Source organism: Chiloscyllium punctatum, chromosome 23, assembly GCF_047496795.1.
Source record: "Chiloscyllium punctatum isolate Juve2018m chromosome 23, sChiPun1.3, whole genome shotgun sequence".
Lineage (NCBI taxonomy): Eukaryota > Metazoa > Chordata > Chondrichthyes > Orectolobiformes > Hemiscylliidae > Chiloscyllium > Chiloscyllium punctatum.
In genome coordinates, this window is record NC_092761.1 from 81,819,328 (window position 1) to 81,845,104 (window position 25,777).

General features: G+C 42.2%; 1 protein-coding gene across 3 annotated transcripts in view; it reads left to right on the forward strand.

Annotated features, from left to right (window-relative positions):
* Positions 1-9,806: 9,806 nt before the first annotated feature.
* LOC140494178 (palmitoyl-protein thioesterase ABHD10, mitochondrial-like) overlaps positions 9,807-25,777 on the forward strand; it is a 37,265-nt gene continuing 21,294 nt past the window's right edge. Inside the window, exons 1-2 of one of the 3 annotated variants that reach the window (XM_072593287.1) lie at positions 19,979-20,012; positions 24,690-24,742. The gene's annotated coding sequence lies outside the window, so the exon portion shown is untranslated. Of the gene's footprint in view, positions 9,890-19,709; positions 20,013-24,689; positions 24,743-25,777 lie in introns of those variants that run through there. The other 2 variants (XM_072593285.1, XM_072593286.1) reach the window with 2 other exon arrangements.

A 25,777-nucleotide genomic window follows, 5' to 3' on the forward strand; every position in this document is an offset into this window, starting at 1 on the left:
TTCTTACTTTATCTTCTGAAGGCAGCTTCAATTGTTGGAATTGGGAGCTTTGTTTGATCTTTCTTTCCAACAGTTCTTCCTTGGATGTTGAGTTCCACTGATGATGGGTGAGGACTGGCAGTGCTTACTGGAGGGCTAGTGTATGAGCATTAGACACCCCGAGCGAATCTTCAGCTTTGCCTCCCATTCCACACCCCCCATAATTAGCTATAGAAAATGAGCACAGTAAAATAATGCTAACATTTGTTCCCATCAGTCACAGTCCCAAGCAACTTCTAGAAATGGTCAAAACCATAGGTAGGTGATGTGCCTGGCCTGTCCTCCCTCTGGGGTCAGCCTCTGTCTATCTAACACCATGTTCCCTCAGTGTTACTCATTAGATTTACACGGTCAACACTCACATCACTTCTAAGTCATGCAGAAGTTTTCTGTTTAGTTGAGAATGTGGAACTCTAAAGTAACTGGCATCTTTTTATTAACAGACAGCAGCCATTCCTGGGGAAAGAGGCAGAAGGAAGCAGGAATGGAAAGGGACTGCAACTGGCAGACCAAGGTGCACTGGAGGGGGGTGGGGTGCAAAGGAAAGGAAAGCTATGATTGGATGGTCAGTAAGTAGGGGAAGGAAATGGGAAGCTGTGATTGGAAGATTAGTTAACACTGGAGAAGGGAAGATTTTGATTGGTGGATCAGTGAGCAGCGAGGAAAGGGAGGTTGTGATTGGTGAATCATTGAGCAACGGGGGAAAGGGGAGGTTGTGATTGGTGGATCGGTGAGCAATGAGGGAAAGGGGAGGTTGTGATTGGTGGATCAGTGAGCAGCGTGGGAAAGGGGAGGTTGTGATTGGTGGATCAGTGAGCAGCGAGGGAAAGGGGAGGTTGTGATTGGTGGATCAGTGAGCTGAGAGGGAAGGGCGATTGCGGTTTTTGTAATTATAGCTGTCTGACTTACTGAAATTATTGACACAAATTGTATGGTTAACAGAGTTGATTGAAGACAATACGTCAGCTGCTTTAAGTGTTGTCAGATGTAATTTTGAGGTATAATCATAGTCAAGTGAATAGGCAAGCATCAAATGAACAGGTATAACATACTCCAGCAGATGGGAGAAAAAATTAGAGGGGAGTTTGTACCTGGGCAGTCAGTAATAAGGTGGGGATTTACATTACTATTCAACAAAGCTGTCTGGTTGGAAGTTCACTTGGATGAGGAATAGCTGTTCAAAACATTCTTCCAGAGATGTGAGCAAGGTAGCATTATATTACCATTGAACTGTGTGGTTCTCTTAGAGAGTTAGAGTTAACATTGATGTCAGATTGGGTAGATTTCCATCTTCGAAAGGGGTATTAGAAAACAAATGTGTTTTTAACCATAATTGATTACATTAACAGTGAGGAAACAAAGAACTAATTGAATTTAAATTTTGGGATTTGAATCTACTCTCCAGAACATTATGCTGGGTCTCCAGACAGCTAGGTCTAATGACCTGCCGGTCTATTATTATTATCATCCAAAATGTAATGGTTGGTGATTTACAGGAAATGAGGATTGGAGCCAAAATTTGACTGGGGAGGTGCTGTGGGACGAGAGGGCATCAGTTTAAGGTTAGAAGGGAAAGAATAAAAGGGACCCTGAGGGGTAACCTTTTTACACAGAGGGTGGTATGTATGTATAATGAGAAGTCAATGAAAGTGGCTGAGGTGGGGACATTGGAGGGGTGAACTTATTCTTCTGTCAGAACATTGCCCGAGTTCACAGATAATGGGGGAAGGAGTGGGCACTGAATATTGTCAGAGTCACGGAGATGAACATCTTTATCAATCGTGGGGGGAGGGGAAGAGACAAGGGAGTTGGAATTAACAAAAGAAAGTTGGCTGTGTCAGACGCCAGAAGCCTGAAATACTGGAGAATATTTTGTTTAATATTCTTGGACGTGTTTCTTCAGGAATAGTCTAACAATTTCATCATATGATTATATGTTTAGAATGAGAAGTAATTTTTATTTATACCCTACATTTCACAACATCATAAAGCATCTCATGGCCAACTAAATACTTTTACAATGTAGTCACTGTTGGGGAAAGACAGCAGACATATTTAAACCCCTACGAACACCAATAAGTGACCAGATCAACAATGATTTACTGGAACTGGTGAAAAGGCTCCAGAAGCTGAATTGTCTGCTTCTGCATCTGTACACATCATAATTATTGCTTTCAGGATGAAATATTGACCATATGAACTCACTGATTCTCTTCAAATACTGGAAAATGATGTTTTATGTTGCAGTTCCTGGAAATATATCACTGTTCCCTCACTGCATCCCTGCGTTAAGGTGTTGGAAATTCCTGCCTAGTATTACACCTTCCCCACACCACTGTGACAGTCACCTCCAGAGCCTCAAGAACAACCGAGAGCGATGAACAGACACCAATCTTGCCAGCGTTTGCACCACATTTGCAAGAGCGTTTTTTTAAAAAAGAAGAAACTTACAAGGATGTTGGCAGGACTCAACAGTCCGAATTATAGGGAGAGGTTGGACAAGCTAGGAATTTTTTCTTTAGAGTGTAGCAGACTGAGGGAGGAATCTTATTGAAGTGTATAAGATCCCGAGAGGCATGGTTAGGTTAGACGCACTCAGTCTTTTCCCCAGGGTTGGGGAATCGAAGACTAGAGGGCATCAGGTTAAGGTTAGAAGGGAAAGAATAAAAGGGAATCTGAGTGGCAATTTTTTTACACAGAGGGTGGTTCGCGTATGGAATGTGTTGCCAGTGGAAGTGGTTTAGGCGAATACGTTAACAACATTTAAAAGGCGTTTGGACAAATATATGGATAGGAAAGGATTGAAGGATATAGGCCAAGTGCAGGGAAATGGGGTTAGTGTAGATGGACATTTTGGTCAGCATGGACCAGTTTGGGCCAAAGGAACTGTCTTGGTGCTGTAGGGCTGTAGGACTCTTAAAAACCTTGAGATAATAGATAGCACTGTGCTTTCAGGTTTCCTCTGATGGACAGTATTTTCCGCAGTGCTTCACTCTGGCTGTATTGATGTGGAGTGCCAGTGTTGGACTGGGATGGACAAAGTCAGAAGTTAAACAATGCCAGGTTATAATCCAACAAGATAATTAAAATTACAAGCTTTTGGAGTGCTGTTCCTTCACCAGGCAAATCTTCTCACTGAGAGACAGGAGTTTTACCAAGAGGTCAGGACGGACACCTGTTATTCCTCATATTCTGAAATTAGTCTTTCTCACAGTTCCCTTGGTGTCAAATGTCAATGAGCAAGAAAAGGAGGTAATTCCTGCCCTTTCTTTTGATAAATGGATCCACAGCCGGATGGTGAAGTATGAAACTAATATGAAACAAATCTTTTCCTTGACAGTTTCTTTATTTACAGGATGCAGCATTTGCCTCCTCAACCAATGTCTCAGCTGTTTCTTCTGTTAATCTATTTAGATATCATGTGATCAACACCTCCATGGTCGCTGCACCCTGAGGTGGGAGTTAAACTGGAGATTTTTCATAGAATCCCTACAGTGTGGAAACAGGCCATTTGTCCCAACAAGTCCGCAGCAACCCTCCGAAGAGTAACCCACCCAGACCCATTCCCTAACCAATTAATCTACATTTACTCTACATTTACCCCTAACTAATGCACCTAATCTACACATCCCTGAACACTATGGGCAATTTAGCATGGCCAATTCACCTAACATGCACATTTTTGGACTGTGGGAGGAAACTGGAGCACCCGGAGGAAACCCACGCAGACACTGGGAGAATGTGCAAACTCCACACAGACAATTATCCGGTTGGGGGTTGGTGGGGGGGAGACAGGTTCGGGCTGGTGGGCAGTCTCTTGTTACTTGTGCTCTCAGTACTCAATTGCACAATGCCCTTCAGCTGTAGCTCCCTCTAGTGGGGGCAGTGACAGAGTAGTAATGGCACTGGTCTGGTCGCCCTGGCCGACACGTAACTCCAGACACACAAAAATGTAATTGACCATTAACTCCCTTCTGGGCAATTAGGGACGGAGAATAAATGCTGGCCTAGCCAGCACCCATGGACAAAGAAAACAAAAATTAATAAATAGCTTTTTCCAAACCTCCACAAGTTGCATTAATTTTTCAAGTTGTAACAAATTGATTTAAAAATTCTCAACTTTGTTTTCAGCTTCAAGATTTTGCCTTCACTTTAGTCTGTTTTCTCTTCTTTGCATTCTTGTATATACCCAATACACTGTTAACTCTTGTCTACTATCCTACCCTCGACTCCAGTTTCTCAGCCATGACCTTCCTGTCCTCTGGCCTCCACTGTCTCATTCCCAAAGAGCTTCTTGAAATCCTCTCCTGTGACACTTTCTCCACCCTCCCAACCTCAATATTCCACTTGTTGCTTTCCTCACTACCTCCAGCTCAGATTTTTTTTTCTGTTTTGTTGGTTTCTTTTCCTTCCTGGAACACTTTTATAAATTCCTCCTGTTCTCAAGTAACATCCTAAGGAAGTAATTTGGGTGGGATTCAAATTCCATGATTGAAGATCTGGTCTCAGTCTCAGTAATGGTTGCCGTGAAACTACCAGCTGCTTCCCAGAAGTCCTCTAGAGAAGAAAATCTAACCTCATTCAGCCATGGAATGCAGTTATGTGAAGGAACTCGACATCTGAGGAATCACAACACACGGTTTTTGATTGAATTTTTAGCTATACAGTGCATTATTGAAATGAAGGACTGCAATCCTGCAACACCATTTAATTTATTTAAATTCTGAGAACTGTGTGACTTTTTTGCTCACAGGTCTTCTAAGAACGAACAGGTTAATGACTAAGTTTTCCATTCTCTGTTATTTGTAAAAAGATTTGACCATGCGCTCTGTTTATTGGAATCTGTAAACAAAGAAAATATGATCCCTTGATCCTTTGGTTATAGGAGACAGAAAAAAACAAAGATAATGTGGCAGCTATAGATAATATTAAAAGTTTGTATTTTTGAGGCTCAGTGGTTACCATTGTTGCCTCACGCACCAGGGTCCCAGGTTTGATTCCAGCCTTGGGCGACTGTCTGTGTGGAGTTTGCACATTCTCCCCGTGTCTGCGTGGGTTTCCTCTGGGTGCTCCGGTTTCCTCCCATAGTCCAACGATGTGCAGGTTATGTGGGTTGTCCATGCTAAATGTCGGATTACGGGGATAAAGTAGGACACTGTGTTTGGTTGGCACGGTCTTCGGAGGGTCATTGTGGATTTGATGGGCTGGATAACATTTTTTAGGGATTCTATGATTCTAAACTTTAACTTCTGTATCACTATAACAAAACACGTTCATATTTTCATTTAGTTTTAGATGTTCATGTTTTGTCATTCAAAAAAATATCAGTGCAGGCTCAAAATGAATATATATTCCATTTAATACCTTCTCCCAAGGGGGCTGGAGGTGCAGGGGGCACTTAGTCAGGCAGGAGGATGCCCAGTAGTGACTCTACTGCATTTCAATCTTTGATGCCAACATGTGGGAAGGCTCAGGGTCAGCTGACCAGCCCCAGCCCTGCTCAAGGCTTTAATGATATTCAAAACTTGTGACCTGCAGGACTGTCATCTTGAAGGAGAATCAAACTCTGCCTCCCAGTGGGAAGGAATAGTTCAAAGGCCTTCAGTGCCAGGTCCAAGCACATGACATTGGAAAGAGTAGAGCCCAGTAAGATCTGATCTTCTGCCTGTGACACTCACCCCGTGGATCCCCTCAGTGATACCCCCACTATCCAGTGGATCTTTCTTGCAGATCCTGGCCCTCTGGTAGGTGCTTCACGGGTCACAGCCTCCACTATGGCTGGTGATACCCGCCTTGGACAACTTGCAACTTCTGATTGGCCAGGAGCTTTCTGGGTCTGGGGTATTTCCATCTCCAGGATCCGCAATCCCAGGGAAGACCCAATGATGCAAGCTCACTCCCTGATCAGCATGGTTGTCTTTCCCCAACGGAAGGGATGTGGGTCTCTCACCAGCTCTCCCTCTGCTGGGTGAGGCCAGCATTGTCTGGATTAAATACCACCTCTTTTTTGAAAACTCTTCTTCTTTATTTGGAAATGGACAATCATAAAAGCAAAGCAGCATTTTAATTATGTTGATATTCTCTGCCATAGCGCAAAATCGCAAAAAGAAAATCAGTTGAGGTCATCATCTTGGTCCCACTTCAGAGACAACCGGAGCAGGTTTGTGTCTTTCCGAGCAATGTTACTTATAGAGGAATAAAGTGTGTCTGGGCAGCACTGGTGGTATCATAGAGAGAAAGAGATCATCAGATTGCCATCAGAGGGAATGCTGGCATTGTAATAGTTCACTGAACTAGAAGCTAGTGGTCAAGCCTAATTCTCTGGGGATATGGGTACTTCTCCTTTCATCGTGGTTGGAGGAATTTAAAATTAATTTTAAAACCCAAAGTCAAGGATTAAAATCTAATCACATTAATGGTCACCGGTACCTTTCAAATCAATTTGATGGTCAGTTGGCTGAATGGCTGGTCAATACTTACAGTGTGGGTTCACTTCCCACTCTGGACCAAGGTCCTACCCTCTCAACCTCTCCCCTCACCTGAGGGTGTGGTGACCCTCAGGTTAAGCTCACCACCAGTCATCTCTCTCTCTCTCTCTCTCTCTGTCTCTCTCTCTCTCTCTCTCTCTCTCTAATGAGAGAGTAGCCTTCTGGAAAGGCCGTGACCTGCCATTCCTGTATTGTGACGGAAGAAAGTCCAGTCTCCTTACCCTTTTATCTGATCTCAGGGGAATTAGGGATGGGCAACAAATATTGACCATGAATGTAAAGAAAGAGTTGACGATTAGACAGGGAGGGGCGGCTCATTGTGGAGGGGGGTAGATTTCCTTGCAGCTATGAATAGCAGTTTGGGGGGGGGGTGTGGGGTGGTGATGGAAAGGGAATTGTTCATGTATATTTTAAAGAAGCAATGGGCTTTTTGGATAGATAAACCAATATATTTTTCACTTTTGTTAATTTTTATGTGAGGAATCTTCTGAAGTTTGACATTTGTATGTAAAGCCAGGTATCCATCTGTGTGGAATCAGTTCCCTACATTCTTTTGAAGTAAACTTCTGGTCGTCACTTGAGAGCAAATTGAAGAATTCAGATTTGCATTGGGAGCATGGAATGGTTAATTGTAACTGAATATTTCTGGTCTGTTCTTCAGGCTCCATTTCCTTTCCCCAAACCATCAATAATAAAGCTTTCTTTGTTTATTTTGGCATTGGGGTGGAGGTAATCAGCACAGCAGCATGGGATGTTGATATTATGGACTTGACATCTTTCACGACTGGCATCAGGATTCCTGATCAGTTCCCATTTATGATGTGAAAATCAGCCTGTTGGACGTTAGGGTCTTTTGTGAACTAACTCTGCCAGACTCTGTTGTGGAATCGTCAGGTTCTATAACTTCCAATCCCTAACCCAACATCACATCTGTAGAGCTTTGAACATAGGCCAAAGTTATCATTTATGTGAAAGCTGACTTCCTTTCGAATTTACCATCATTGTCCTTTTTGGAAAAGAGCTCACAACAATAGGTATGAAATCAGGTGTCAAAGAGGGAGAGCTACAATTTAACAATGATCTGATTGAAATGACAGGGGTGGTTGGAGGGTCGGATTGGACTGCCCTCTCCCTAAGTACTGAGGTCAGCTGGAGAGCTTTAATGGGGGAGTCAGTTTACTCCAAGATGGTGGCAGAGTAGAACGCTTCCATCGAAACTCGTCCACTCAGTCTATTTCTTTCTCTTTTTTTCCTCTCTTGGTGTTTCTTTTCTTCTTTTCTTCATTCCCAATCTCATGTGGACCTAGCAAGGTGCCCTCTTGGTCTGGCCTGGCCGATGGTGGTCTCTTGGCCCGGTCCCTCGGCATGGCATTGTCTTGGACAAGTGTCTTGACCTGGTGTGGTGGTCTCTCAGCCCAGCGTGGCCATCTCTCAGTCCAGTCTCTCAGTCCAGTCTCTCGGTCCTGTCTCTCGGTCCTGTCTCTCGGTACGGTCTCTCAGTCCAGTCTCTCAGTCCGGTCTCTCCGTCCGGTCTCTCCGTCTGATCTCTCGGTCGGTCTCTCGGTCCAGTCTCTCAGTCTGATCTCTCAATCCGGTCTCTCAGTCCGGTCTCTTGGTCTGGTCTCTCGGTCCGGTCTCTCAGTCGGTCTCTCAGTCGGTCTCTCAGTCCAGTCTCTCTGTCCAGTCTCACGCTTGGTCTCTCAGTCGGTCTCTCGGTCCGGTCTCTTGGTCTTGTCTCTCAGTCCGGTCTCTCAGTCCGGTCTCTCGGTCCTGTCTCTCAGTCTGGTCTCTCAGTCCGATCTCTCAGTCCGGTCTCTCGGTCCAGTGTCTCAGTCCGGTCTCTCGGTCAGGTCTCTCGGTCCGGTCACTCAGCCCAGTGTGGGTGTACCTTTGCTGAGCATCTTAATGTGCAAGCGGATCCTGCCCGGAATGTTCCAGCGGCAGCAGGAGGAGACGAGGGAAGCAGCAGCTTTAGCAGCAACAGCGGCGATGTCATCACGGCCCAACGCAGGAAGAGCGAGCGATGAGGGTGATCCCTGGGATCTGCGGCATTAGGAAGAGGCAGCTAAGGTCTTCTGGAGAGCAAGCTAAGTGGAGGACTCATCAAAGTTGAACTTTTAACTTTTTCCTTTACTTTTCTAGTTTATTTAAGAAGGACTTTAACGTTAATTATTACCTAATTTCTTTACTTTTTTCCTTGTTCTGTGAAGATAATGCTTAATCTTTTTAACTTTTACTACTTTCTACTGAAGTATTTTGTACCTAGGCATCTTTGTGCCTAAGATGGTATGTGGTGACATTATACAATTTTCACTGTTCTCCTGTGCTTCTGTACTTGAGTACACGTAACAATAAAATCTAAATCTAAGTTAGCTCAAATAGCAGGTCTGCAATGCAAAATAATGTCAACATCATGGGTTCAATTTCCATATTGGTTGAGTTTACCGTGAAGGATTCACTTCCCCTTCTCCTGAGGTTAAGCCACCATCAGTGTCTCTCTCTAATGTGAGAGCAGCCAAATGGTTCTAGTCAGACTATGGTGACATTACCTTATACCTCCTAATAAATTGCTAGAAAATGGCAGGTCGGATATAAATTGCAGAGAGCAAGGGCTAGATAGGAGTGTGTCAAGCCACGGTTCTGATCACGAGGTCCATATGAAGTCATTACCATTAAAAGCCAAATGTCAAGTTGTTTATGCCTGACATTTCAAGTTCTGAGGTTGAAGAATTGAAATTATTGTCTTGTTTCTGCTTCTGCTTGTGATCTGCAACTTCAGCGCTATGCATGAACTGTGTTCCAGTTTGTATGTGCTGTTGTGCCAGCAGCTATCAGTGCTTAAGCCTGTTCTGTATCTCATTGGTTTACTTTGATTCCAAAGATAATTTATTTTTATGACATGGATGATGTTGGTTTTTTGAGATCTATCTTCCAATTCGAAGTCCAGAGTTCAGCCCAAAAATCTGTTTATTTGACATCTTTACAAAGTTTACAGAGGATTGAAATGTTTCCAATATTTTATGAACTAGTGTCACAAAGCTAGTCCCTTTTTTTTCTAAGAGCTGTTCCTTGGTTCAAGGAGACTCTGTACTTGATTTTTTTTCAGAGGGGCAATAGACTGGGCTGGACTCCGATCAGTCTGGTTTGGTACAGAGATGAGAAGGATTTTGAGAGGCCTTTTGTTTGCATGTAAACGGATCTGACTTCAGGCCAAAGTGGTTATGCTTTCGAAATATAAAGAGAGGGGAGTGGTCAGACCTCTAGCGAGCTGACTGAGTAGTTTTAGTTCAGTCTTGAACTGGGAAGTTCAACAGAGTGCTGTGTGGAAACTCTCTCTCTTACTCTCACTTCAACTTAAACCTGTAAGCATGTGTTCCATTTATACTGTTTTTTAAAGGGAGCTTGCTTATTGGGACTGTCGTGTGTATTCAGAACATCATAATAAAGCCTAGCTGGATAGGTTGAGTTCTGTAGGGGTTCTTTATTCTGTTCTTTGTGTTTCATTGTGTAATTTTGTGAATAAAGTTTTTGTCTGTTTTAAAATCTAGTTGTCAACCTAGCTATCTTACTCTGGGTAATTTTCACTGTACACTTACCAAAACAAATTGCAAAGTTAGGTTTAGGGCTGTCTGCTTAAGAATGCTTTGAGTGGTCTGGCCTAGTCCATAATACTAGAGTAGGTTAAAAAGGTTCCAACTGTAAAAAACTGATGTCCTGAGTGAAATATCAAAGACGGAGAATATTGTTCAGATGAGACAACAGTGATTACTATCAAATAAACTTTATTTAAATTATTTTTTGCTTTAATACATGATTAGGCTGTTTAATACAACATATGCATTAGGAAGTAGACCACTCAGTCCTTCATAGTTATTCCCCCATTCGATCAGATCATAGCTGATATGCTTGTGTTTTGGATTCCACATTCACATCTACACCTGATATAGCTTCATTCTCATGCCTAACAAGATTCTATCTACTCCCCGTCCTCTCCCTTCGCTGGCAGAGTTTCTGAGGAAATGTGTAAGACTACTCAATTGGATAGGACAAGACAACAGCCAATCTTAGTGGGATCCAAGCTTGCGTTAAACCACCTTCCTTTTCAAATTTGAAAGATGGAGGAACATTTTCTTTATTGAGGTGTGACTGCTGAGAATTGGACAGTTCAACTTTGCAGCACAGAGTTAGTAAAGAACAATGGACTTGAGGAGATTGAAGTTGTCATTAGTCGTCCCTGACAAGTGATCATGGAGGATATCAACCACTTTGGAGACAAAGTTTCCATTAGCCAGGAGTGGAAAACTTGAATGGAGATCAGGAAGGACCCAATCAGCACTATTTATACTGATGCCATGGTGAGACTGGTTATTCCAAGGAGATGACTTTATTATATCATGTCCTAATTGTTTTTATCATTTAATGTGTACTCAAGTTGACTTCCGTTGTTGAACTCAATTGAGGTGAGATGAGCAACATCGTGGGAAAAGTACTGTTTTCTACAATTTTGGTCATTAGTTTTGGGCAATACACATCTGAAGGGACTTTTTGGTTTTGGTGATGCAAGATTGACCCAGAATAATACTAGGGGTTGGAAGATTAAATTATGAGGTTAGCTTGCATCCTTTGAATATTGAAGATTAAAGGGAAAACTGACTGCAGTGTTTAAAACACCAAATGGACTTGAAAGGATAGATACTAGTAGTGAATGTAAAGAAGTCAGCCAGGTAGACTCATAGAATATGAGTTCCCTGACTGAGGCTGTTAATCTGGTCCAATCAAGAAGCCCTAGCTGACACGTTAGAACAGGAGTGTCAGACATCCTGTTCACTCTGAGAGCTGGCTCTGAGGGAGCTGGATCAGTGTCAAGGACTCTCCGTGTGTAAATACAGGGGGACTTGGTGACGGGATACCAGTCTCAGTGGAGTTATTTCAATATTTAGACATTTTTCCTCTGTTGGGAGAACTAAGAAAATAGTTAAAATAAGAACAAGGCTATTCAGGAGTGAAATCAGCAAACATTCTTTTACATGAAAGCACTAGGAATCTAAAACTCCCTCTCTGAAAAGACAAGGGACACAAGGACAACTGGTGTTTTGACTGAACTAGGTGGGTTTTAGTTGATCAGGAGTAATGAGGCATATGGAGCAAAGGTAGACAAATGAGATAAGGTGCGGATTAGCCTTGAATTAATTGAATGCTGCAGTGCATCTGAGGGACTGAATGGTCTCTTCCAATTCCTAATATCATAACTTTACTTAAAAATCAACCCTGGTCACTGTGACATCATTGGAGCCAAACCAGATAGTACAATTGGCCATAGTTTAATATTAATCTACCTCTAAACATAAACTATGTTTATAATGAATGTATTTTTGCAGTATAAAAGAACATATTATGAAGAAGTCATGGAATATGATTCATATCCCATTTGCCTGGAAGAGTTCTGTCACAAGTTTGTCATTCTTGAACTTTGGATTAGCAAACAGATCATTCTTCTCTCTCCATTTAGTGCCAGCTGCAGTATCAGAAATCTTTTTGTAATAGTTTTGTAATCTCAGAATGCTCAGAAAACCTGTAACTTTTCATGCATTCAGTCATAACTTTGAACCTTCATTCTACAATCCCTCCTCACTGCAGAAATTCCTCTTTGACACTATCTATGTCGCAGGTTACAAGTTCTATTACCTGCTGTCTGAAAACAAACGACCAATTTTATTTCGAGTTCAGCTTAACAGTTTGCTGACTTATCGGGTAAACTCATGAATCTTGAGAGGTCGGCCTGAGGTGATAGGCTGATGATTAGGAAACTATACTTCCATTGTGACATAGTGGGCAGAAGTCATAATTGGGAGTGTGGATTTGAATGCTGAATTTAAGTTTAATTAACCTGGAATACAAACTTTTCTTCAGTGACAAGGAATGGTATGGTGGCTCAGGAACGTGCTGGGGACCCGGGTCCGAATCCAAATTTAGGCAACTGTCTATGTGGAGTTTGCATGTTCTCCCTGTGTCTGCATGGGTTACCTTCCACAGTCCACAGATTTACAAGTTAGATGGATTGGCCATGCGAAATTGCCCATAGTACCCAAGGATGTGCAGGTTAGGTGGATTAGCCATGGGAAATGCAGGATTACAGGGAAAAAGTGGAGGGGTAGCTCGGGTGGGATGCTCTTCAGAGGGTCAGTGTCAACTCGAAGGGCTAAATGACCTGTTCTGCACTGTAGGGATTCTATGATTCTCTATGACAATGCCACAAAACCATCATTGATTGTTGTGAATTCACTTATAGTTCACTAATTCTCTTTCGAGTAGAAAATCTGCCATCCTCCCTGTATGAGACTCCAAATGTAGTCTGGTTGACTACCAACTGACCTCTAAGATAGCTGGATAAGCCATTCTAATTCAAGGGTATATATGGACAGACAAATTATACAAATCTTGTGTTCAACTACCTGGGAGGGATAGAAGAAATATCAAAGGGAAGTCACTCATCCAGGACCTAGCTGATAGTTTCAGAATAAACATGGCTGGAAACCTGGAAGTATGTTTTCCCAAAGCAATACGCAGAGTTGGAAAAGATAAACAAACATTTTGAAAAAGAAGTGACCCATTCTCAGTACACACAAAATGGTCTGTTACCCGCATCAATGTGGTGAAACCACTTTGAGAGAATATCTGTTTAACCCCTTCTGAATTGGGGGAAGAGCACTGGAGAGTGGGAGTTTTGTACATTTAAGTTAGAGGTTAAGTAGGATAAGCATGCTGATGGGCCTTTACACTGAAGCATTTCAGTAAAGCTACTCCCTCTATGGGTCAAATTTACTGAATGGCTATGAAGACGTTTGCTGAATTTCCTCAATTTGATATGTTACAATTCAAAACTAGTGTTAAGAAGGTGTGACTACCCTCTTCTCTCAAACATGGAGTGGAACCCATTTACTTTTACTCAGCGGTTTGACTGAGGCTGGAAGATAGCCGACTTTCAACAAAATTGGGCTCAGAATTATACTGAATGTTCAATTCAGATTCTCAGACTGAATCTCTTCACTACTGGTAACACACACACATTCTGAATAGCGATCATTGTGGTCATGGTGCAGTAATCCTGAATCATATGTTTAAAAGCAAAATACCGTGAGTGTTGGAAAGCCAAAATTAAAAGGAAAAGGAATTGCTGGACAAATTCAGCAGGTCTGAGAGCACCTGTGGAGAGAGAACCTGAGCTCAGTTCCAATGAATGTATTGCAGATAATAACTCAACTTATTAATTCTGCTTCTCTGTCCATAGTTGCTGCCAGACCTGCTGAGCTTCTGCAGCATTTTTCATTTTTAAAATATATTTTCCTTGTGGGATGTGTGTATCACTGGCTGCACCAACATTAAATGTCCCTCCCGAATTGCCCACAGGCAGTTAAGAGTTAACCACATTGGTGTGAGTCTGGAGTTTGGAGTCACGTGTAGCCGAGACCAGGTGGGTCCAGATCACATTAGTGATCCAGATAGACTTTTGCAATAGTTGACGATGGTTGCACAGGCATGATTAGGCTAGTTTTAATTCGAGATCTTGCTGAATTCAAATTTCACAACAGGGGGACTCAAATCTGCATTCTCCAGAACATTAGCCTGGAGTTCTGGCTTACTTGTCCAGTGACATTACGACTACATAACTGCCTCTCTTCAAAACATATAAGCATATATTTCTGTTTTACCTTAATATTACTCAAACTGTCATAACATTATGACATTTCAATGATTAATACCACTGCGTATGAATCTTTGGAGGCTATATTCCTGGATAGCTAGAATCAGTTACTCAGAAAGCTGTAGTTATGTGTCAGTTTGTTGGTTTTTCAGAAATATTCCTCCTGTAGCAGCCAAGACCATTCAGTGCATTGCTGTACTTGCAGTCACATCATTCATGATACATGGATGTCACTGGCAAGGCCAGCATTTGTTCTCTAACCCTTTGTACCTTTGAATTGAGTGGCTGTCTCAGCACATTACTTTTGCAGTCTCATATGGACAAGGTGAACAAATTTTGATATAGAATGCCAACAGTGTGGAAACAGGCCCTACAGCCCAACCCAACCCTCCAAAAGAGTAACCTACCTAGATCCATTCCCCTACTGCTCTACATTTACCCCAGACTAATGCACCTAACTTACAGGTCCCTGAGCACTATGGGCAATTTTAGTTTGGCCAATTCACCTGACCTGCACATCTATGGACTGTGGGAAGAAACTGGAGCACCCGGAGGAAACCCACGTAGGCACGGGGAGAACGTGTATACTTCACACGAACAGTCACCCGAGGCGGGAATTGAACCCAAGTTCCTAGTGCTGTGAGGCAACAGTGCTAACTGCTGAGCCACCATGCCACCCCCTAATTTCCTTTCCTAAAGAGCATTAGTGAACCAGAAAGGAATTCACAACAATTGATGAGGGCATTCTCACTGAAATTAACTTTGTAATCCAGACTAATTATACTTAAATTCAGGACTCAAATCCATACTCCCAGACATTTATCTAGGCTTGTGGAACTAAGTTGGCTGGACACTGGTTTGTGATGGAAAATATTACCAACAGTATGGGTTCAATTCCTGTAGTGGCCTTAGGTTACCATGAGGAACTCTCCTTTTTGACCTCTCCACTTGGATGAGGTGAGATGACTCTTAGGATAGACTATCACCAGTTGTCTCTTTCTAATGAGGGAGCAGGACTATGGTAACATTACTTTGCAGTCCAGTAATATTACCACAAACCACCTCCTCCTGCATGTCATGTTGTTATGCCATCAGTTCTGATAATAATATGTATTCACAAATATTGTTGAAGTATCACCTACAAACAGACCCCACCATCAGAGATATATTTCCCTCCCCACTCCTATCCACTTTCCGTAAAGTCCATTCCCTCCGTGACTGCCTTGTCAGGTCCACCCTCCCCTCCCAGCATCTTCCCCTGCCATCACAGGAATTGCAAAACTTGAGGCGACACCTCCCCCCTCACCTCTGTCAAAGACCCCAAAGGAGCCTTCCACATCCATCAGAGATTTACCTGCACTTCCACACATGTGACTTACTGTATCCATTGCTCCTGATGCGGTCTCCTCTACATTGGGAAGATTGGACACCTACTCGCAGAGTGCTTGAGAGAACATCTCCAGAACACCTGCACCAACTAACCCCACCACCCCATGTCTGAACACTTCAACTCCCCTTCCCACTCTGCCAAGGACGTGCAAGTCCTGGGCCTCCTCCACCGCCACTCCCTAACCACTCGCCACCTGGAGGAAGAACATCTCATCTTCCGCCTCGGGACCTTCCAACCACATGGCATCAAAGTGGATTTCACCAGTTTCCTCATTTCCCCTCCCCCCTCTTTATTCCAGTTCCAACCTTCCAACTTGGCACTGTCCTCATGCCCTGTCCTACCTGTCCATCTTCCTTCCCACCCATCCGCTCCACCCTCCTCTCCGACCTATCACCTTTACCCCACCTCCATCCAACTATTGCACTCTCACCTACCTTCTCCCCAACCCCAATTCTTTAATTGCGCCCATTTGCATCAAACTGTTGATTTCTTAGTGTGTTCATTTATTCACTAGTTTTACAAATTTAATGAACACATTCATTGCACGTGGTTTCACACCCAGCTCCTTCCGAGTTAGTTACATAACATCTTTGGTATTAATTACCATCTTCTTGATGGTTATCTTCCTATTCATGTTCCTGTTAATTTGTTGCACATTTTAATTATTATTATTTATTAATAATTATTATTTATTATTTTGTTTGATGCCATGGGGTTGAAGGGTCCCAAGGAGGAAGATGAGGTGTTTTTCCTCCAGGCGTCAGGTGGTGAGGGAGTGGGGGTGGAGGAAGCCCAGGACTTCTATGTCCTCAGCATGTGGACTTCACCAGTTTCCTCATTTCCCCTCCCCCACCTTACCCCCAGTTCCAACTTTCCAGCTCAGCACCATTCTCATGATCTGTCCCACCTGTCAATCTTCCTTCCCACCTATCCACTCCACCCTCCTCTCCAACCTATCACCTTTACCCACCTCTATCCAACTATTGCACTCTCACCTACCTTCTCCCCAATCCCTTCCCCCCCCCTTCCCCCCCTCCCACTTATCTCTTCACCCCCGAGGCTCCCAGCCTCATTCCTGATGAAGGGCTTTTGCCCGAAATGTTGATTCTCCTGCTCCTTGGATGCTGCCTGACTTGCTGTGCTTTTCCAGCACTGCACTCTCAACTCTGATCACCAGGATTTGCAGTCCTCACTTTCTCCTATCTTTACAAGATACCTTGTAAGTGGGTGCTGACCCTATAAAACAGGTCACAGGGCCAATACTGCAAAATAAACTAGGCAGGCATCCTCTGATGCTTCATTTTGCTGATGTACTACCAGTAAAAATGCATACAATTTTCACACATAATGAGCTTTTCATGTATGGAAATAGATTTGTAAATGGAGCTGTTTTCATTCCTTACTTCCTTATCACACCTAGTGAAAGCCAGACACTCACTGCAGAGTGACAACCATAACTATTAGGGTAGTGGATTTCAAAACTAGAGGGCATAGTTTTAACGTGAGAGGGGAGAGACTTTTAAAGGTACCTGAGGGCAGCTTTTTCACACAGATGGTGGTGCATATATGGAATTAACTGTCAGAGAAGTAGTTCATGCAGGTATAGATACAACATTTCAAAGACATTTGAATAGGTATATGAGCAGGAAACGTATAGAGGGATATGTGCCAAACGTAGGCAAATGGGACTGGTTTAGTTTGGGAAATGTGTGCAGGATCGCAGAGCTGGGATGAATGTTCTGTTTTCATGCTGTATGACTCTATGACTCTAACAGGTGCAATATTGACCTTTTCCAAGAGGAAACGTATGAAGGAATTCCAGTGAAACTGCCAGTATCAATTATATCTCCACATAACTTTTCAGTCCAACTGCTGAGTGTCACATTCAAATCTCTGCCTCTAAACCAAAACAGTTCCTGACATTAAGTAGGCAAAATGAGGGATTTGGGCATTGTCTCTGCATTATTTATAAGCATTCTTACATTCTTGTTAAAGATTAACTAAAATATTTTTGCCTTAACAAAATAAATTAGTGGAGCGAGGAGCTGTAAAAGCAAACACAAGTTCTGCAACTCATGTTAGTGTAAAGTTTGAAATTACATTACAGAAAGTCCTTTGAACATGATTACTAAATGATTCAAAGAAAGATTTATACAACTTCTAATGCTTAATCCTTAACCACCAACAAACTCAGTCCTTGCCCCCTTCGTTTCCTGGAGTGTAATAACCTTGCTTGGTGCAATGACAACCTTTCCCAAGAGCTTTGATGGGAAATGTTATCAATTTGGTTCACCATGGAGCCTAGTGCTGTCCCTATTTGATGATACCTACTCATACCTCATGAGTATGAATATTCTCAGGACTGTATTCAAGTCACACGGAAATTGAAGTCAGCTAAATTGACACATCTTGTAGTTAGAACCTGGTCCTCCATGTAGCTCATTATCATGCGGTGCCATATCAGATGCTGCGTATATATCCATCAAGCCCTTGGGGGAGCATGAATTGGAGGAATGTCAGTCAACACAAGTGCACTGTGCTGGAAATTTAATAAGCCACAAGACATTGTTAATTGTAATATTACTATCGGAGTATGTTCCAAAATAATATTACATCATAGCCTTATATATCTATTGACAGAAGAGGTTGGGAACATTTTATAATACACAAAGCTATGTGAAGAAACCTGCAACCACTTTTGCTCCTTTACTTTACAGAACTATTGCAGGCAATTCTTTTCCAACATGAACCATTCTTTGAAAATTCCATGCATGTTTCCACGCTGAAGTACATTTTCATCAGGCTGTGAATAATGCTGATCCTGAGAATGTTTTTATGACCATGTTCTAAAGAATTTGAAATTTGTGCATATTTTGAAAACCTAATTGCATTTCTGTCTAGGGTGATCAGCTCTCATGTTGTCAGGCATTCACAATGTCAAATATGCTCTGTTCTCTTTTATTGTACAGTTCACTGCACCAGCCACACTGGAATCACTCCCAGTAACCAGTCCTTGGGTTTTACCTGCATTCCTGAACCACAATGACAGCATAGAAGGCTGACACCTGAAAAAAAACTCATTTCCAGGCTGGAATATTTCCAACTTCGGATGCAGATGAGATTTTAGGGCTGGGCTTTATGTGCAACACATCCTCCCCTTTTCTGGGATTATCCCCTGTTTATTCTGCATTCTTGCCATTGACTCTAAATTCTACTTTTACCAGTGACTGTCTTTGAATCCCTTTGTTTTCTTCATTTCTACATTCTACCCCAATTATTCCACACACTATTGTTCTTTGGGTGGAATATTAACTTACATATTACAACTGGTTCAGTTATGTCGAAATTATATTCCTAACCAGGAGTGGGGAGATGGTGACCTAGTGGTAATATCATTATATTAATAATGCAGAAGTCTCAGGTGAAAGACCTGGGTATGTTGGCTCAAAGCTCACCATGGCAAGATTGTGAACTTATGACTTATGAACTTGTGACTTATTCAGTTTATGAAACAGTACACTTACGTTGATTAAAGTACCTCCACTTCATGCTAAATCAATAAAAAAAGTTGGAATTAAAAGCTAGCCTAATAGTGGTCATTTTTGATTATGATTTTAAAACTCATCTGATTCTCTAATGTCCTTCCCTGGTCTGGCCTACAGGTGACTCCAGACTCACAACAATGTGGTCATCTCTTTAACTACCCTCTGGTTAACTGAGAATAGGCAATAAGTGCTGGCCTCATCAGCGACACCTCCAGGCCATGAATGAATAAAAAAAAATCTAAATCTTTAAATGAACATAACTAGGTATATTTAATGTTTTTGCAGACTGTGTTTTGAAGGACTGTGAAAAATATCAATTTATTTCAAGTGCCTGTTTTTTCATAAAATGTTACTTTGGGCATTGAACTTTTTTAACAAGACAGTTCTTTGAAATCACAAGGTTTCAGTCAATGCTTGAGGTCACCAAACTTGGTTTAATGATTTCCGGTGAGTTACATTCATCAGCGTTTAGGATGTATGAGAGTTGATAGCCAGCCTGAGAAACTTAGTCTTTCTGAAATAAACTCTGGTTGTGTCTCCAGCGTGGACATGGAATACCAATCAAGCTGATCTTGCAAGAGGTCTCTGAGGACGTTTGCCTCAATATTTCCTGAACAACTATGTCAGCAAAGATCCTAGAGACAACTGTACATTTCTAGTGGATTGTCCACATGTGCGAGAACACCAGAACAAGAGCCATTGGAACTTTTCACACCCTATCCTTTTTGCCTTCAAGGACAAATAATTATTGGCGATAAGTGTTTTTTTCCCAAAGTGAATCTTTGCAGAGAAATCTTTTTTCCTTCTCTGGATGTGTGCGTGTGTATATGTGTTTGCTTACTTAGAAGGTAAATATTTCCATATTATAAACAATGCATTTAAGCAGCTTTGCATCTTCAATTCGGAAGTTGTGCTTTATAATAAATCTCAATTGTAATATAAACAACATTGAAAATTTGCAAGGAGACAACTCCAACATGTTCAAGATTTGTTCACAATTTTATTTTAAAGCAAGTATATATCTGAAACATGTTCCACAGTGTAATCTTATGATGTCCCAAATTATTTATTAATAAGACATTTTGAAGCGTAGACTGTATTTTAATGTAGGCAAGGTTATTAGGGGAAGGCAGAGGTATGGAATTGAACCACAACCAAATCAGAAAGCTGAAGGGGCTAAATGATCTACTCCTGATCCAAATTCAAATGAAATGCAGCAGCCAATTTATTCCCAGTAAACTCCCACAGAAAATAGTAAACTAAATAAATTATACAAGAGAGACGGTTTGCACCTTAATAGGTTAGGGACCAGCATTCTGGCAGGCAGGTTTGCTACTGCAACACAGCTACGTTTAAACTAAGTAGAGGGGGGAGGGGACAAACTGGATGTTTAAGAAGGAGATTGAAGGGAAAGTTAGAACAAGGGAAGTCAAGAAAGACAACCGTATCAATGAAGCAGAAAACTCAGAAAGGGATCATGCTGTAAGGTTGAGTGAAATAGGGGTTGATGGGAAGGGTGAGGGCAGTAACAAATTAAAAATACTATACATGAATGCACGAAGCATTAGAAATTAGATGGATGAGCTTGAGGCTCTTTTGGAAATTGGCAGATACGATATTATGGGAATAACTGAGACGTGGCTTCAAGTGGACAGGACCTGGGAAATAAATATTCAAGGCTACATATGCTATCGTAAGGACAGACTGACGGGCAGAGGGGGTGGGGTCGCCATGTCGATAAGGGATGATATTCAGTCCCTTGCATGGGGGGACCTAGAATCAGGGGATGTAGAGTCAGTGTGGATAGAGCTGAGAAATACTAAGGGTAAAAAGACCCTCTTGGGAGTTATCTACAGGCCCCCAAACAGTAGTCTGGATGTCGGATGTAAGTTGAATCAGGAGCTGAAATTGGGCTGTCGCAAAGATGTAACTACAGTTGTTATGGGGGATTTCAACATGCAGGTAGACTGGGAGAATCAGGATGGTATTGGACCTCAAGAAAGAGACTTTGTGGAGTGCCTCCAAGATGGATTCTTAGAACAGCTGGTGCTGGAGCCGACCAGGGAGAAGGCAATTCTGGATCTGGTATTGTGCATCGAACCAGAATTGATCACGGACCTCGAAGTGAAGGAGCCATTGGGAAGTAGTGACCATAATACAATAAGCTTCAATCTGCAATTTGAGAGGGAGGGGGTACAATCGGAAGTGACAATATTTCTGTTGAATAAAGGGAACTATGGAGCTATGAGGGAGGAGCTGGCCAAAGTTCAATGGTGCAATACCTTAGCAGGGATGACAGTGGAGGAACAATGGCGGATATTTCTGTGTATAATGCAGAAGTTGCAGGATCAGTTCATTCCAAAAAGGAAGAAAGATCCTAGGAGGAGGCATGGGTGGCCGTGGCTGACAAGGGAAGTTGAGAACGGAGGACTGGGAAGCTTTTAAAGAACAACAGAGGATTACTAAGAAGGAAATACGCAGAGAAAAAATGAGTTACGAAGGTAAACTGGCCAAAAATATAAAGGAGGATAGTAAAAGCTTTTTTAGGCATGTGAAAGGCAAAAAAATGGTTAAGACTAAAATTGGGCCCTTGAAGATAGAAACAGGGGAATATATTACGGGGAACAAAGAAATGGCAGAAGAATTGAATTGGTACTTCAGATCTGTGCTCACTGGGGAAGACACAAGCAATCTCCCTGAGGTAACAGTGGCTGAAGGACCTGAACTTTAGGGAATTTATATTTGCCAGGAATTGGTGTTGGAGAGATTGTTAGGTCTGAAGGTTGATAAGTCCCGGGGCCTGATGGTCTACATCCCAGGGTGCTGAAGGAGGTGGCTCGAGAAATCGTGGATGCATTGGTGATTATTTTCCAGAGTTCGATAGATTCGGGATCAGTTCCTGTGGATTGGAGGGTGGCTAATGTTGTACCACTTTTTAAGAAAGGTGGGAGAGAGAAAACAGGAAATTATAGATCAGTTAGTCTGACCTCAGTGGTGGGAAAGATGCTGGAGTCTATTATAAAGGATGAAATTACGACACATCTGGATAGTAGTAACAGGATAGGACAGAGTCAGCATGGATTTATGAAGGGGAAATCATGCTTGACTAATCTTCTGGAATTTTTTGAGGATGTAACTCTGAAGATGGACAAGGGAGATCCAGTAGATGTAGTGTACCTGGACTTTCAGAAAACTTTTGATAAAGTCCCACATAGGAGGTTTGTCAGCAAAATTAGGGCGCATGGTATTGGAGGCAAAGTACTAACTTGGATTGAAAGTTGGTTGGCTGATAGGAAACAAAAAGTTGTGATAAACGGCTCCATTTCGGAATGGCAGGCAGTGACCGGTGGGGTACCACAGGGATCAGTACTGGGTCCGCAGCTTTTTATAATATATGTTAATGATATAGAAGATGGTATTAGCAATAACATTAGCAAATTTGCTGATGATACTAAGCTGGGTGGCAGGGTGAAATGTGATGAGGATGTTAGGAGATTATAGGGTGACCTGGACAGGTTAGGTGAGTGGTCAGATGCATGGCAGATGCAGTTTAATGTGGATAAATGTATGGTTATCCACTTTGGTGGCAAGAACAGGAAGGCAGATTACTACCTAAATGGAATCAATTTAAGTAAAGGGGCAGTACTCTTGTACACCAGTCAATGAAGGTAAGCATGCAGGTACAGCAGGTAGTGAAGAAGGCTAATAGCATGCTGGCCTTCATAACAAGAGGGATTGCGTATAGAAGCAAAGAGGTTCTTCTGCAGCTGTACAGGGCCCTGGTGAGACCACACCTGGAGTACTGTATGCAGCTCTGGTCTCCAAATTTGAGGAAAGACACTCTGGCTATTGAGGGAGTGCAGCATAGGTTCACGAGGTCAATTCCTGGAATGGTGGGACTACCTTATATTGAAAGACTGGAGCAATTGGGCTTGTATAGCCTTGAGTTCAGAAGACTGAGAGGGGATCTAATTGAGACATATAAGATTATTAAAGGATTGGACACTCTGGAGGCAGGAAACATGTTTCCGCTGATGGGTGAGTGCCGAACCAGAGGACACAGCTTAAAAATACGGGGTAGACCATTTAGGACAGAGATGAGGAGAAACTTTTTCACCCAGAGAGTGGTGGCTGTGTGGAATGCTCTGCCCCAGAGGGCAGTGGAGGCCCAGTCTCTGGATTCATTTAAGAAAGAGTTGGATAGTGGAATCAAGGGTTATGGAGATAAGGCAGGAACAGGATACTGATGAAAGATGATCAGCCATGATCATATTGAATAGTGGTGCAGGCTCGAAGGGCAGAATGGCCTACTCCTGCGCCTATTGTCTATTGTCTATTGTCTAAATATCCAAGTCCTCTCCTTTTACTTTCACAACCCATGGTGTCAGCTTCAGTCACTACATTTACAGCCTAGATTGAAAGAAACCTCCAGTTTTCATCTGACATCCCTTTCCATTTTAACCATTTCTTTTAGAACTCTCCCATCCTATTATAATTATTGGTACTCAGTAGCAGCTGTGTGTACTACCTACAAGATGCAGAAATTCACCAAGGATCCTGATTTTAATGTTAACTATTATCTTATTTATTTATTTTTCTACTTATTCTATGAAGGTAATGCTTAACTTTTTAAGTGTTGTTTCTTATACTACTTTATACTCTTGTACTTAAGATGCCACTATGTGTGGTGACATTATACACTTTTCACTGTTCTCCTGTACTTGAGTATATGTGACTGTATCAAACATATAAACATTACCATCTAGAAGGACAAGCACCACTTGCCAGTTCCCCTCCAAGCCATTTACCATCCTCACTTGGAAATATATTGCCGTTCCTTCAACATCACCCTGTGTTAAACTCCCTCCCTAACAACAATCTTGGTGTACCCACACCAAATGGATTGCAATTGTTCCAGACAGCAGATCACTACTGCCTTCTCCAGGACAACTAGGGATGGGCAATAAATGTTGGCTCAGTCAACAACGCCCACATTCCATAAGTAAACAAAATAAAATAAACATTCGGTCAAACCATACCTTAGTCATACTTGTTCTTATAAAAACGCACTCAATTTTTACATTTATTGTTCATGCATTAAGTCCCATTGATCAATTCTGCAATAACATTAAAGATTCAATGTCCAATGTACAATTTTTGCAATTTAGCTTGTGCCATACAAGTTATTTTAATGTATGGTGCTTTGGGAGCATTTAGGCTTTGCAAAAATGCTTTTTAGGATTGAGAACTGGAACAATATTTACTCAGTGTAAACATTCCCCTGCACAGAAGGGTTTGAAAAATATGTTCTGCATCACTTATAACAGTATACATTATCCCAGTAAATGTCAGTTTGATTCTGAAGATTATATTTTCAAATTCCACTCTATAACTAAGCAAGCAGTAATATTGCAATGGAGGAGTGCTATGTCATCGAAGGCTCTGTCTTTCAGTTAAGTATTTAACTGAGACGGTCGGAAATGTTCTGTAAAAGTATGGTGCTTAAGGAAGTTGTGTTTTCCCAGGTATCTTCCCTAACCAATGTATTCAGACAAAGCGCTACACATATCTGGAGCAGGTAAGATTTGAAATTGAGTCATTTATCTTAGAGAGAGGGACATTACTACTGAACCAGAAGGCGACTCAGCTATAGATTTCAGATTTAGATTTTTATTGTCATGTGTACTCAAGTACAAAAGAACAGGAGAACAGTGAAAAGTGTATGATATTGCCACACAAGGCACCATCTTAGATACAAAGGTACCTAGATACCTTAGAACAAAGGAAAAACAAAGAACAAAGGTAATAGTTAAACATTACAGGAATTCTTAGTATTAAGTAGAAAAATAAAAAAAGCTAAACGTCAAACATCACAGTTACCAACAGAACAATTATGTGAAACACAGGGCGGCACGGTGGCACAGTGGTTAGCACTGCTGCCTCATAGCGCCAGAGACCTGGGTTCAATTCCCGCCTCAGGCAACTGACTGTGTGGAGTTTGCACATTCTCCCTGTGTCTGCGTGGGTTTCCTCCGGGTGCTCCGGTTTCCTCCCACAGTCCAAAAGATGTGCAGGTCAGGTGAATTGGCCATGCTAAATTGCCCGTAGTGTTAGGTAAGGGGTAGATGTAGGGGTATGGGTGGGTTGCGCTTCGGCGGGGCGGTGTGGACTTGTTGGGCCGAAGGGCCTGTTTCCACACTGGAAGTAATCTAATCTGATCTGACCTTCAGATGTTTGAACTTGATAAGGCACCATACACCTACAAGGTGAATTGGTTGACTAGATAGTTGGTTTGTGATGCGGAGTGATACTAACAACATGGGTTCAATTCACACAGCAGCTGAGGTTACAATGAAGGTTTTCCCCTCACTTCAAGTATACTGACCGCCAGGTTAAACTCACTGCCAGTTACCTTTCCAATGCGAGGGAGAAATGTGGCTACTTTACTGTGCAAATGCAAACATTACTTCACTTTCTATCTGTCCCTCTCATAACCAGGTAGATTTACAACATTGGACAGAAGTGGGTACTGCAGATGCTGGAGATTAGAGTGGTGCTGGAAAAGCACAGCAGGTCAGGCAGCATCTGAAGAGCATGACAATTGACGTTTCGG